Here is a 12,277-nt window from a genome sequence, read left to right on the forward strand (position 1 = left end):
TTTTCACGCAGAGGGTGGTACGTGTATGGAATGAGCTGCCAGAGGGTATGGTGGAGGCTGGTACAATTGCAACATTTAAGAGGCATTTGGATGGGTATATGAATAGGAAGGGTTTGGAGGGATATGGGCTGGGTGCTGGCAGGTGGAATTAGATTGGGTTGGGATATCTGGTTGGCATGGACGGGTTGGACCAAAGGGTCTGTTTCCATGCTGTACATCTCTATGACTCTATGACTCTATAACTGAGGGACAGTATTGTTGCTTGAATTAGCCAGGAAAATAAAATTACAGGGAAAGGGTATTAAACATATGTCTTAATAAAAGACCATGTCAGATATCTAATAGTAAATTTCTACTTACCTACAAATGACTAAGATACACCAGATAGACCAGACCCAAGAAAAACATGTATTGCCTTTGGCCAAAGAATCATGGATTGCATGGACAGTTCCCTACTATACAATGTTGGTAGTCTGCCTTCTACACATAAGTGAAAAGATACATTGTCCTGTAATTGTTCTGGCCTCAACTGGCCCTTAATTTCCCCTAGACACATGGGATTATATCCCACTACTCACACATGCCTGGAAGCCCTAAACATCGAGAGACATCAACTTAAAAAGATTCATTCATTTGAGATTCAATTAATTACTATTCCATGTATAATTGAGTCATATAGTGGAGGAAGAAATCAAATTCAATCAGTTCTCTTCACTAAGTCAATTAATCAATCTTAATTGGTACAAGTTGCACAAAAATTATGGCCCAGAGTGGACCTAGCTCGAGCCTTTAAGGAAATAAAAATTAAATTTGAGAAGAACATCAAATTTAAATGTAAAGACATTGCAGTGAAAACTAAATAGAATGTGTAATTCTAAATAGCCTGCAGTTTCATAAAAAGCAGTAGAATTTATAAGCAAGATGTAACTTCTTTTAATATTAGATTTTTAGATTACGTTACAGTGTGGAAACAGGCCCTTCGGCCCAACAAGTCCACACCAACCCGCCGAAGCGCAACCCACCCATACCCCTAACCTAACACTACAGGCAATTTAGCATGGCCAATTCACCTGACCTGCACATCTTTGGACTGTGGGAGGAAACCGGAGCACCCGGAGGAAACCCACGCAGACACGGGGAGACCGTGCGAACTCCACACAGTCAGTCACCTGAGGTGGGAATTGAACCCGGGTCTCAGGCGCTGTGAGGCAGCAGTGCTAACCACTGTGCCACCCATATTTAATCTCTTAGTTCTCAAATCAGTGTACTATGTTTTATCAAATATTTGAAACATAGTATTTTTTTATAGTTGGCCAAGCTCAGTCCAACTGTTCCAATCTGCAAAATAGCTGGTTTTGATGATGATGCCAAGGAGTCTGTTGTATAAGCCACTGTCACAGATTTAGAGGAACAGATCCTTGCTCCAACCATAGTTAAATTGACCACAACGCCAGCAAAGAGTAAATACTGTGATGAATGATTTAGTTTCTAATTTATTCTTTGAATTCATCAGAACTAGCATATCACTGCTGTTGAATAGGAGCCTTTTTGATTCACTATCTGCAAGAAAGACCACAGGAGGAGGTGCAAATTGCCTTTTGAATGAGACATTAAGTCAATGCCCATACCAGCATATGGATCAGAAGCAGGAGTAGGTCATGCTGCTCCTCAACTTGTTTTGCCAATTGATAAATTCATGGCAGATCTGATAGTGGTCTCAACTCTGTTTACCAACCTACCACTATAACCTCTGACACCCTAAATTAACCTTAAAAAATTCGATGACCCTGCCTCCAATGTGGTCTGGTGAAGACAATTCCACAAACTCACAACTCTCTGAGATAAAAATAATTCCCCTCAACTCTTCAACAATCTTGACGACAAAGGCATTTACTCAGAAATGTGAATACCTGCCCCAGTATGTTATGTATACATAAAAGCAGAATAAATCTAATCCAGCTAATTACTGCCCCATCAGTCCACTTCAAATTATCAACAAAGTGAGGGAAGATATAATTGACAGTATTATCAAGCTGTACAGAAGAGTCTTGATTATCCAGCATTCGATTATCCAAATATCGGATTATCCGGCAAGATCACAAAGTCCCGATGCTCAGCTAAATTATGTTATCTAGGATTCGATTATCTGGAATTCGATTAACCAAATGAAATACTGTCCACCCGTGTCCATCGGATAATTGAGGTTTCTCTGTATTTACTTAGCAATAACCTGCTTATTGATAGTCAGTTTGGTTTCAGCCAGGCCAGTTGGATCCTGACATCATTAAAGCTTTGGAACAAACATGGACTAACGAGCTCAATGGGAGAGGTGAGGTGAGAGTGACTACCTTTGACTTCAAGGCTGTACTTGACCAAGTATGACATAAAGGAGCTCTCGCAGAATTGGAGTCAATTGGAACCAGGAAAACCCTTTGGAGTTATATCTAGCACCAAGGAAAATGGTTCATAGACAATGACATCCTCACATGTGAAAAAACGCAAATCACCTCTCATCCTTCTGAACTCCAATGGATCCAGGCAAAACCTGTCCAAACCCTCCTCATAAGTCTTTCAACATAGGAACCAGTCAATTAAACTTCTCTGAACTGTGTCTAGAATAATTATGTCTTTTGTTAGATAAAGACACCAAACTATACACTGTTCCTGAACAACTGTAGCAAATGTTCCTACTTCTTTATTCCATTTTTTTACAATAGACGACAATACTCCAACTGCCTTTCTAAATACTTTTACTCTACACACACACACACGCGCACGCTCTCTCACAGACATATACTCTGTCATACTCATGTACCCACTCTACCAAGCACGTACTCACACACATTCTCGCTCCCTCTCTCCCACACACACACAAACACTCTCTCTCTCTCTCCCTCACACATACACATGCACGCACACATATAAGTCTATGGGGTGAATTTGCATTTGCAGATTTGTGTTTGCAAGTACTTTCTGTTTTGTTCAAAAAGCACACAATCTGCAGGCAGTCAGTCCATGGGACATTTTATAAATTCCCACTTCGAAAATAGAACTAGTCTGACTCAAGGTTGGGATACAGACAGACTCTAACTTCAGACCTTTAATTCATTGTCTGAGCTGAGATGTTACTTTTTTTTAATAAAACCTTGTTATCTCAGGGCTGTGACTTGAAAGAAGTTCTGGGATTTGCATATCAATTAATTGAAACCTGCAACCCATTCTAAGTGATTAAAGACTTTACAGCAATCTAGGTTTGTTCAATACATCGCATCAGTTGTATAACACTTTGATCTTTTACTATCAATTCTGTGTCCTGTGATCCTGCCCCACTAGCTACCTGACGAAGGAACAGCACTCCAAATGCTTGTACTTTGAAATAACCTCTTGGACTATAACCTGATGTTGTGTGATTTTTTTTAACTTTACCTCTTAACATTTTGTGATTAATGTGCCTGAAAACTCAAATTTCTTTATACCACAGAACTCTAAAATCTTTTTTGATTTAACTAATAAGCTGCTTTTCTATTCTTTCTGTCAAAGTGGATAGTTCACATTTTCCCATATTATACTCCATCAGCCAAATTTTTGCCCTGGTGTTTAAGCTGTCTATAATCTTTGAAGACTTAGAGCTTACTCTTTTACTTCTCATTATGTCAACAATAAATACAACAGCCAATTATTTAATCTATAAATCCAAGCCATTGATGTACATTGTAAATGATGAAGGTCCTCACACCAATTCCTGTGGCACTCCACAGGGTACAGCTTGTCAATGTATGGAAATGCCACCCTTATCCATTCTGTGTTTTTTCTCAGCTAATCAATCCTCTACCCATGCTAATTTGTTAGTTCCCACACCATGAGCTCCCATCGCAAACCTTTAATCTGTGTGATTAAAGATTCCATGACAGCATTTTGGTGAGAATCAGGGAAATTCTCCGAGCACTCAAATCAAGACGGATCCCTCACCATCAATACCAAACCACAGGAGGTTCATATGAGTGCTTCAGGAAAGATAATAGATACCACTTTACAAATACATGTCACCTGCTGGAAACTTCAACCTTACTAATCATGGTCGTCCTCTGCCAGTGCTTACTTTGGAAATTCCCATACGTGATAGCTCCTGTTAAATATTTAATGCTTCTGGATATGTTATCAGTTATTGTGGTCGTAGAAAGATGATATAACTATTAGCTTATATCCTGTTTCAACTTAATTAGCAGAAAAGTTGGTAATGCCTATGCAACTAGGTTAGCATTTAAAATCTAATTTTAAATTTTAAAAATCTTTCAAACTGCTCCACCGGTTTTTTTTCTCAATTTTATTGCCAATTCTTCACCTTACTATTTCTTTTACCACTTTTATAGGACCCCATTCAGTCATACTTTAAATCTTTGTTTGTTTTCTTTCACTCAGCTCGACTAAACTAATGAAAAAATAGGAGTAACCTCAGGAAGTTGTGCATTAATTGACGGATAAATAACTTTAGAGACTATTTTGCAGCCGATCAGGAGCACTGACTTGGAAGACTGACACATTCATATCTTTTGTAAATATTATCACCAATCAAAGAAAGGGGCTGTCAAACAAAAATGTTTCTATGCCTCCTTGGCACCCCAAGACTACACATACAAATAAAGTCAAAGGTCGTGTTGAGAGAGCTAAAAGATTCACATTAACCAATGTTAATGTCTCTTCCATGCCTGGAAACATGCTCAGTGCGTCAAAGCTGGGTGAAATGACAAAACCGAATTAGTATCAGAATGTTGGAAAAGCTTTTATTTGGTGAAGCTTGAAGCTTTCATTAATTGTTATGTGTGAATTAAACATGGAAGTGTTTTATAGCTGATATAAAGCAATACATGCCTATGACTGAGTTCAAATTCAATAGCACAAAGGATGGATTCAGATAACAGCATAAATCATGAGCATGGTTACAATGTTAATCAAATCCCAAGACTTGTAGACCTGTCTGAACTGCAGTCTCAGCGACTTATTATTACACATTACACAGCATGAATTACCAAAGTATTTTATACATATACATTCCCCACTGCTTCCTCTTTATTAGAAAATCATATAAAACACCCACTTGCTTTGATAACACGCTAGGCACTGCCATATTCAGGCAAACAATCAACCAGAGTAGTCATAGCAACTACTGCGGCAGGTCTATGAGCATTAAGCAGCATTAGGAATGTAAGAAGAAACAGGAAGCTAGGACATTATAGCCAGCCTGAGCCTATGAGATAACACTGCCCAAGTAACCAGTCTCCAAACTGGGCTTCACTTAATAGCCATTTCAGGATTTTAACTTACCTTCTCTCCTACTCTACATCATTGTCTTCCACTAGGGCATTTAAAGCTCATGAATATATCATAACTTTCTTTAAATATCAGATTTCTGAGTTCAATGCAAATCTAACTTGAATCAATTAAATGCAAGGCTTTTACATGCAAAAATTAGTATGCTTTAAGAATTAAAACAATTTAAATTCAGTCCAACCTGCTTACCTCTGGTTTGAACAAATGTGGAATGGGTCCAAGCCAGAGGTGGGGAGGCACCCACCAGTTCTCATGAGGCAGAGAACTCATTTAATTGTTTTAATGAGACTGCGTGTTTCACTTGCATGAACTTCTCCCCTGCTCTGTTTGGGCTTCACCATGGATGTTTCACTTGACACTTAGCTCTCCAAGACTCTCCCAACTATCTCTCTCTCCTTGTTCTGTGCAACCCAGTTGTCACCTTGCCCCATAGACATGGCCTAACAGTCAACCTGCTGCTACTGGCAGGCATGGTTAGGTGGATGAATAAGGAAAATATTATAAGTGCCCCAGCACTTAGAATAACAGCAGCTGAACAAGAGTACATTATATTTCACTCAGAATTGAACAATAGCAAAGCTTTAGAACTTTAGACAAACAGGAAAGTGGCCATAACATTTGAGAGGTTTTGGATTAAGGAGTTAAAAAGGAACCTTCAATTAAACATAAAAGCAGGTCTCAGAGCTTCACCACTGAGTTGTAAGTATTGAAGCTTCAAATAGGTATATGGAGGATAGTGGGTTAGTATAGGTTAGGTGGGCTTGGATCGGCGCAACATCGAGGGCCAAAGGGCCTGTACTGCGCTGTATTCTTCTATGTTCTATGTTCTATGTTCTTCTCTTCCCTTCATTGACAGCGTTGTTTCTATTTCTGGGGATAGACTGGGCACTAATATTCACTATAAACCCACTAACTCACACAGTTACCTGGAGTATATATCCTACTTCCTGTAAAGACTATTCCATTCCCCCAATTCCTGCATCTCTATCGCATGTATTCTGATAATGCCAACTTCAAAAAGACAGCCTCCAAAATGTACACCTTTTTCCTCAACTGTGGATTCCACAGCACCGTTGTTGACAGGGCCCTCAACCAGGTCCGATACATCTCCTGCACTTCAATGTTTATCCCCTTTGTTCCCTCCTGCAACAGCAATACCATCTCACCAGCATCCACATCCAGAGAATCATTCCTGCCACCTCCAGCAAGATGCCACTACCAGACACATATTCCCCCCCCAATCCTTTGTCCACTTTCCATGGGACCGTTCCCTCCGGAACACTCTGGTCCATGCTTCTTTCATTCCCAACATTACCCCCACCCCCACCTAAGCCCCACAGCACATTCCCCTGCAATCACCAAAGGTGTAATACTTACCCATTTACCTCTTCCTCCTCAATATCCAAAGGTCCAAATATACCTTCCTGGAGAAGCAGCATTTTACCTGCACTTTACACAATCCAGCCCACTGTATTTGCTGTTCACAATATAGTTTCCTCTACATTAGGGAAACAAAGTGCAGACTGGGTAACCGTTCCACAGAATACCAATGTTCTGTCTGTAAAAAGTACCCTCAACTTCTAGTTGCCTGCCACTTCCACATACCATCCTGTTTCCTGGCCAGCATCTCTGTCTCAGGCTTGCTGCAGTGCTCCAGTGAAGCTCCACCTCATTTTCCACTTGGGGACCCTGCAGAATTCTGGACTCAATATTGAGTTCAATAACTTTAGGGCTTGAACTCTTTTATGTCCTAGCCCTCACCTCCACACACCAGGCCTTGTGATCACATAGTCTTCTATTACGCACAATCGATTGTTATTCACTAACAGTCCCTATTAATTCACGCTCCTAGCCAGATCGTTATCCACTTCTTTGTCTGTTCAACTGCTCTTCTCTGTCTTTGGATTCCATCCCCACATATTGTGTACTCCTTATCCTTTCCCCCCCCACCCTATCTTCTCCACATAAATTGACATTTTCCTAGCTACCATCAGTTCTGAGGAAGGGTCACCAAACCCAAAACATTAACCCTGATTTCTCTTCACAGATGCTGCCAGACCTGCTGAGCCTTTGCAGCAATTTCTGTTTTTGTTTAAGATGAACTTGATACAGTTAGAAAAAAAAACCTGCAAAATTCAAAAACATTCCATCAAGAGGTAGGTCAACAATTGCAAGCATCTAGTGCCAAGAAAAAGGGAAGTGATTATGTCCAATTTGATTCAAAGTAATGTTGTTTGGTTAAAGGTTATACATTTGCAGAAATGTCAGCTGAAATCTACAAGTGAGTCTTATCATGAAACCATGGAAGCACATAAGACTTCCTTCAGTAAAGAAGCAGGGGCTCATCTACAAAGCTTTTAGAGCTAATAAGTACCTTATAGAAGCATTTCATTGAGCATCGAAGGGTCTTTGAACATACCAAAATTAAGCAAGAGTTGGAGAATTGTAACTACTTAAGGAGACTGCTAAGCTATAAGCCCAACTATCAATCGCCACACCATACTATCAAGCCTCAGAGACTGAAGAGGAGCAGTTTCTTTGAGAAATCAATTAGTTGCAGCAGCTACTCGATAAAGTAATAGCAGATGTTCAAATGAGCAGTAGAGGAACGGAGAGTGAATGAACATAGCTGCTTCCCAAAAAGAAAGACTTGTTGTTCGTTTTATGAAAGTATAGAATCCTTACAGTGTGGGAACAGGCCATTCAGCGCAACAATTCCACACCAACCCTCCAAAGAGTATCCCACCCAGACCAATACACTTAACCTACACACTATGGACAATTTGGCATAACCAATTTATCCAACCTGCACATCTTTGAACTGTGAGAGGAAGCCCACACAGACACAGGATGAATGTGCAAACTCAACATAGACAGCCACCCAAGGCTGGAATTGAATTCAGGTCCCTAGTGCTGTGTGTCAGCAGTGCTCGCCGCTGAGCTTCCATGCCACTCTGCCATACCTGAGCGCATGCTGATGTGCGGTTACAAACTGGAAAGTTGTTGCTTTGCTCTTCATATTTTCTCGATCTTGCCAATAGGTTGAGGTTCAAAATTACTTGCAAATCTGTACTTGGGAGACGTGGCTCCAATTAACATTCACCTTATGACAGCTAAGTGCCTGTTTGGACTTCATTAATTGTCATGAGCCTTCAGTTGCTTGTTGACTGGGGGATGGCTGGTTAGAATTTATTCTTGGAAGGTTACTTGGGCTTAAGTATTTTTACTAGCCTGTCCGGAAGCTTTATAGAGAAAATTGAAATTGGGCTGCTCCTTAGAGCTTTATGCCTATTAGCTCTGATAATTTAAAATTGGTGTGTAGCTCTTTATTTGGGGATATTATGATCCAAGATTAAACATTCTGGGCTTTATGCCTGCAATACAGGGATCATTTCCATTCAAAGATGGAATTTTAATCCTAATATGTTTTTAATGAGCTTTATGCCCGCAATGTGGGGCTGGTGCTGATGATGGGCTTTATGCCTGGGAAAGCTGGAGATGGGCTTTATGCCTGGAGTTATGGGATTCAGCGGTCTGATGATGAGCCTTATGCCTAACGAGCTGGGGGTAGCCAAAGGGTCACTGACATGCTTTATGCCTAAAGAGCTGGCCATGGGTAGACGTGGGCATTATACAAAGAGGGCTAGGGGCTGATGATGGGTTTTCAGCCCAGAGAGCTGACAGACCTCATGCCTGGATTGTGAGACAGTCAGACAGATTGGTGGTTGAAAGGGGTGGCAATGGTTTCTGGTTTTGTTTTTATTTTGCAGGCGAAACAGATCATAATACTACTCACCTGGACCATACAAGTCGTGAAATTGCTCTTCAAGAGACACAATTCTGCTTTGGCATCTGCCTTTTTGATCATGAAAGTACTTAGACAGAGACAGCAGCTCACTACTGAAAAAAAAGGTTACAAAATAATTCCACAATAACATGTCTCAGTTACTGCAGTGTCCAGAGTTCCAAGATTGCTGTGAATTATTAGCTAAAGAAAATGTTTTTGTACAATCAATAAATAATGACCTTATATCTGAAGAATAATCTCTAAGGATAAAGAATAGAGATTTTTATTTAAAGTTTATAGATTACACTGGAAAAGCAAACCTCCATTAATGAAATAAATCAACTTCTGCTTTTTTCTTTGGAATTAGATAATAATGTAGAGGAACATGTTAAACATCACCCTCAATATCCAGTCAATTCAAACTCTCAGATCAGATTCATATTAGCAGTGAGATGACAGATCCAACACCTCTCAAGTGTATTGAAAACTGGCTTCCACGGAACCTCACTTATAATGAATGAAAACCCACTTTCAAAATCAAATATTGTTTGTAGTGATGAAACTCCACTTTTTTCCTGGGATACGTCAACCGTAGGAAAGGAGCTTCCAGGTGAAGAGTTTATGGAAGTCATTTGATGACCTGAGAAATACTATACTTTACTATAGATTCAATTGTTGTTTAAATCAGAGCAGCCTCTATATCATCAGAGTATTATCTCTATCTTTATATTCAGCTTTCATTAAAGACTAGATCCCCCATCTGTCGAGGCATTTCCTTCTAGAAACACCAGACAGAGCTTATTTATCTAACCACTCCCCAAAAAGAGCTGAGAATATATTGAAGATTGATGTCTGGGATGGATGATTTTGATAGGAGGAAATAGGAATAAGGAGTTAAATATTAATGATTAAATGTTAATACTATAAAAGACTATTGTGAAAGAACTTGGTGAGGGTTGTGGAGTAAAGGATTTACTGACATTTGTTCCAATACTAAGCATGTGCATAAGGAGTAATATCATGATAATATTAGAGCAAATACCCGGGAACCACAACCTGCAAGTTCACCTCCAAGCCAGTCAACATCCTGACTTGGAACTTTATCACTGTTTCTTCACTGCTGCTGGGTCAAAATCTTGGAACTCTCTCCCTAACGCATTATGGGTCGACCTCCAGTACATGGACTGCAGCAATACAACCTTCTGAAGGGCAATTAAGAATGGGCAATGAATGCTGGCCAGCCAATGCTGCTCATGTCCCATGAGTGAATTAAAAAACAAGATGGAACCAGGACCTGAGTCAGGAGGTCCTCAGATAATATCTCTCTTACTGTCAGTAGTGGATTGTGCTATATTTAATAAAACTTGTTAATGTTCAATTTTCTGAGTGTGGATCTTATCTTACTACATGATGGATGCAGCCTATGCTAAGATGGGTTCGTTCGGAGATCTGCATCAATTTTCGAGGGCTAGTTGTATTAAAAGGTGTTAGGCCTTCTGGCCCTCCCACCTCCATTGTCTCTCATGCCCTCCCATGCTCCACTCCCTTTCCATGCTTCCTCTTTTTCTCCAAGCTGCCTAGGTATTGCTATTGGTACCAAACATGTAATCAGTAATGGAAGCTTTACTGCTCTTGACACCTCTTAATCCTGTCCAAATGAACATACAGATATTGAAATGGGCAATTCAAAGAATGAAGTATTTATTACAATCTTGCAATGGCGTCAATCAATAATAGCAAACTCTCTAACTCTAATTGTAAAAACAGACCCTTGCTGAGCTAATCCATTAGTAAGCCTTGGGATTCATCCAAGCATTCATATTAAGGCCATCTATGAACTGTATCAAATATACAGAAGGCTAGACATATGTTTCTCTTAATTACTAACTGCACTCTTATCCAGCATTGATGAAAATTGCCAGCACTTAAAATGAAGACATGAATCCTGAAATCAATCCCACCTGCCAATTTGAAAGCCTCTGAAGGTGGCATACTCCACAAAATTCTGATCCTTAACATCTGCACTAATATAGCAGGAAGAACCAGAACAGAGGTATACACTGGGCATTCACATTCATGCTTATAATTGTTACTAAAATGGTTAAATAATAAATGCTCTCTTGCCGTACCGACAGTACTAGACCATTGAAATCTAAAAATCAATTTTCCCAACCCTATCACAGACAGCTTGAGCAATGATTGAGTTACCAGATCTTTATGATTGCCAGCACTTCGAAAGGATTAGTCACTCAAACTTTATCAGGAAATATGTGACGCTACAGTTATTGTTTGGTCGTTAACATGAAGAGAATATCATTCATTAGGCTGGCATTTATTTCCCACCTCTCTAATTGCCCTTGAGAAGCTGATAGTGAGCCACATTTATGAACTACCACAGTCCATAAAGGGCATGTCTAACCTCAGTGCTGTTAGGAATAGAGTGACTGGTGTCTGACAGAGCTACACTGAAGAAATAGTGATATAGTTTGATGTCAGGTTGGTGTCAAGTTTGGAGGAGAACTTGTAGATGACAGTGTTATTGTGCCTCATTCTTCTAGACAGTAGAATCACAGGTTTGGAAGGTGCTGCTGTTGAAGTAGCTTTGGTGAGTTGCTGCTGTGCATTTTATAGATAGTCACTATTGTTCACTGGTGAGGGGAGTCAATGTGTAAGATGGTAGATGAGGTGCCAAGCAAGTTGGTTGCTTTGTCCAGGATAATGTGCAACTTCTCAAGTGTTATTTGAGCTACACTCATTCAGGCAAGTGGAGTGTATTCCTTGTAGATGTAGATCTGGCTTTGGAGAGTTAGGAGGCAATTCACTCACACAGAATTCTTAGCGTCTGACCTGGTCTTGTGGTCAGGTTGTTTAAAAGGTTGGTCCAGTTCAGATTCTGAAAATGTGTTGCTGGAAAAGCGCAGCAGGTCAGGCAGCATCCAGGGAACAGGAGAATCGACGTTTCGGGCATAAGCCCTTCTTCAGGAATGAGGAAAGTTTGTCCAGCAGGCTAAGATAAAAGGTAGGGAGGAGGGACTTGGGGGAGGGGCGTCGGAAATGCGATAGGTGGAAAGAGGTCAAGGTGAGGGTGATAGGTCAGACTGGGGTGGGAGCGGAGAGGGCGGGAAGAAGATTGCAGGTTAGGAAGGCAGTGCTGAGTTCGAT

This window comes from Chiloscyllium plagiosum, chromosome 28 (genome assembly GCF_004010195.1).
Source record: "Chiloscyllium plagiosum isolate BGI_BamShark_2017 chromosome 28, ASM401019v2, whole genome shotgun sequence".
Taxonomy (NCBI): Eukaryota; Metazoa; Chordata; class Chondrichthyes; order Orectolobiformes; family Hemiscylliidae; genus Chiloscyllium; species Chiloscyllium plagiosum.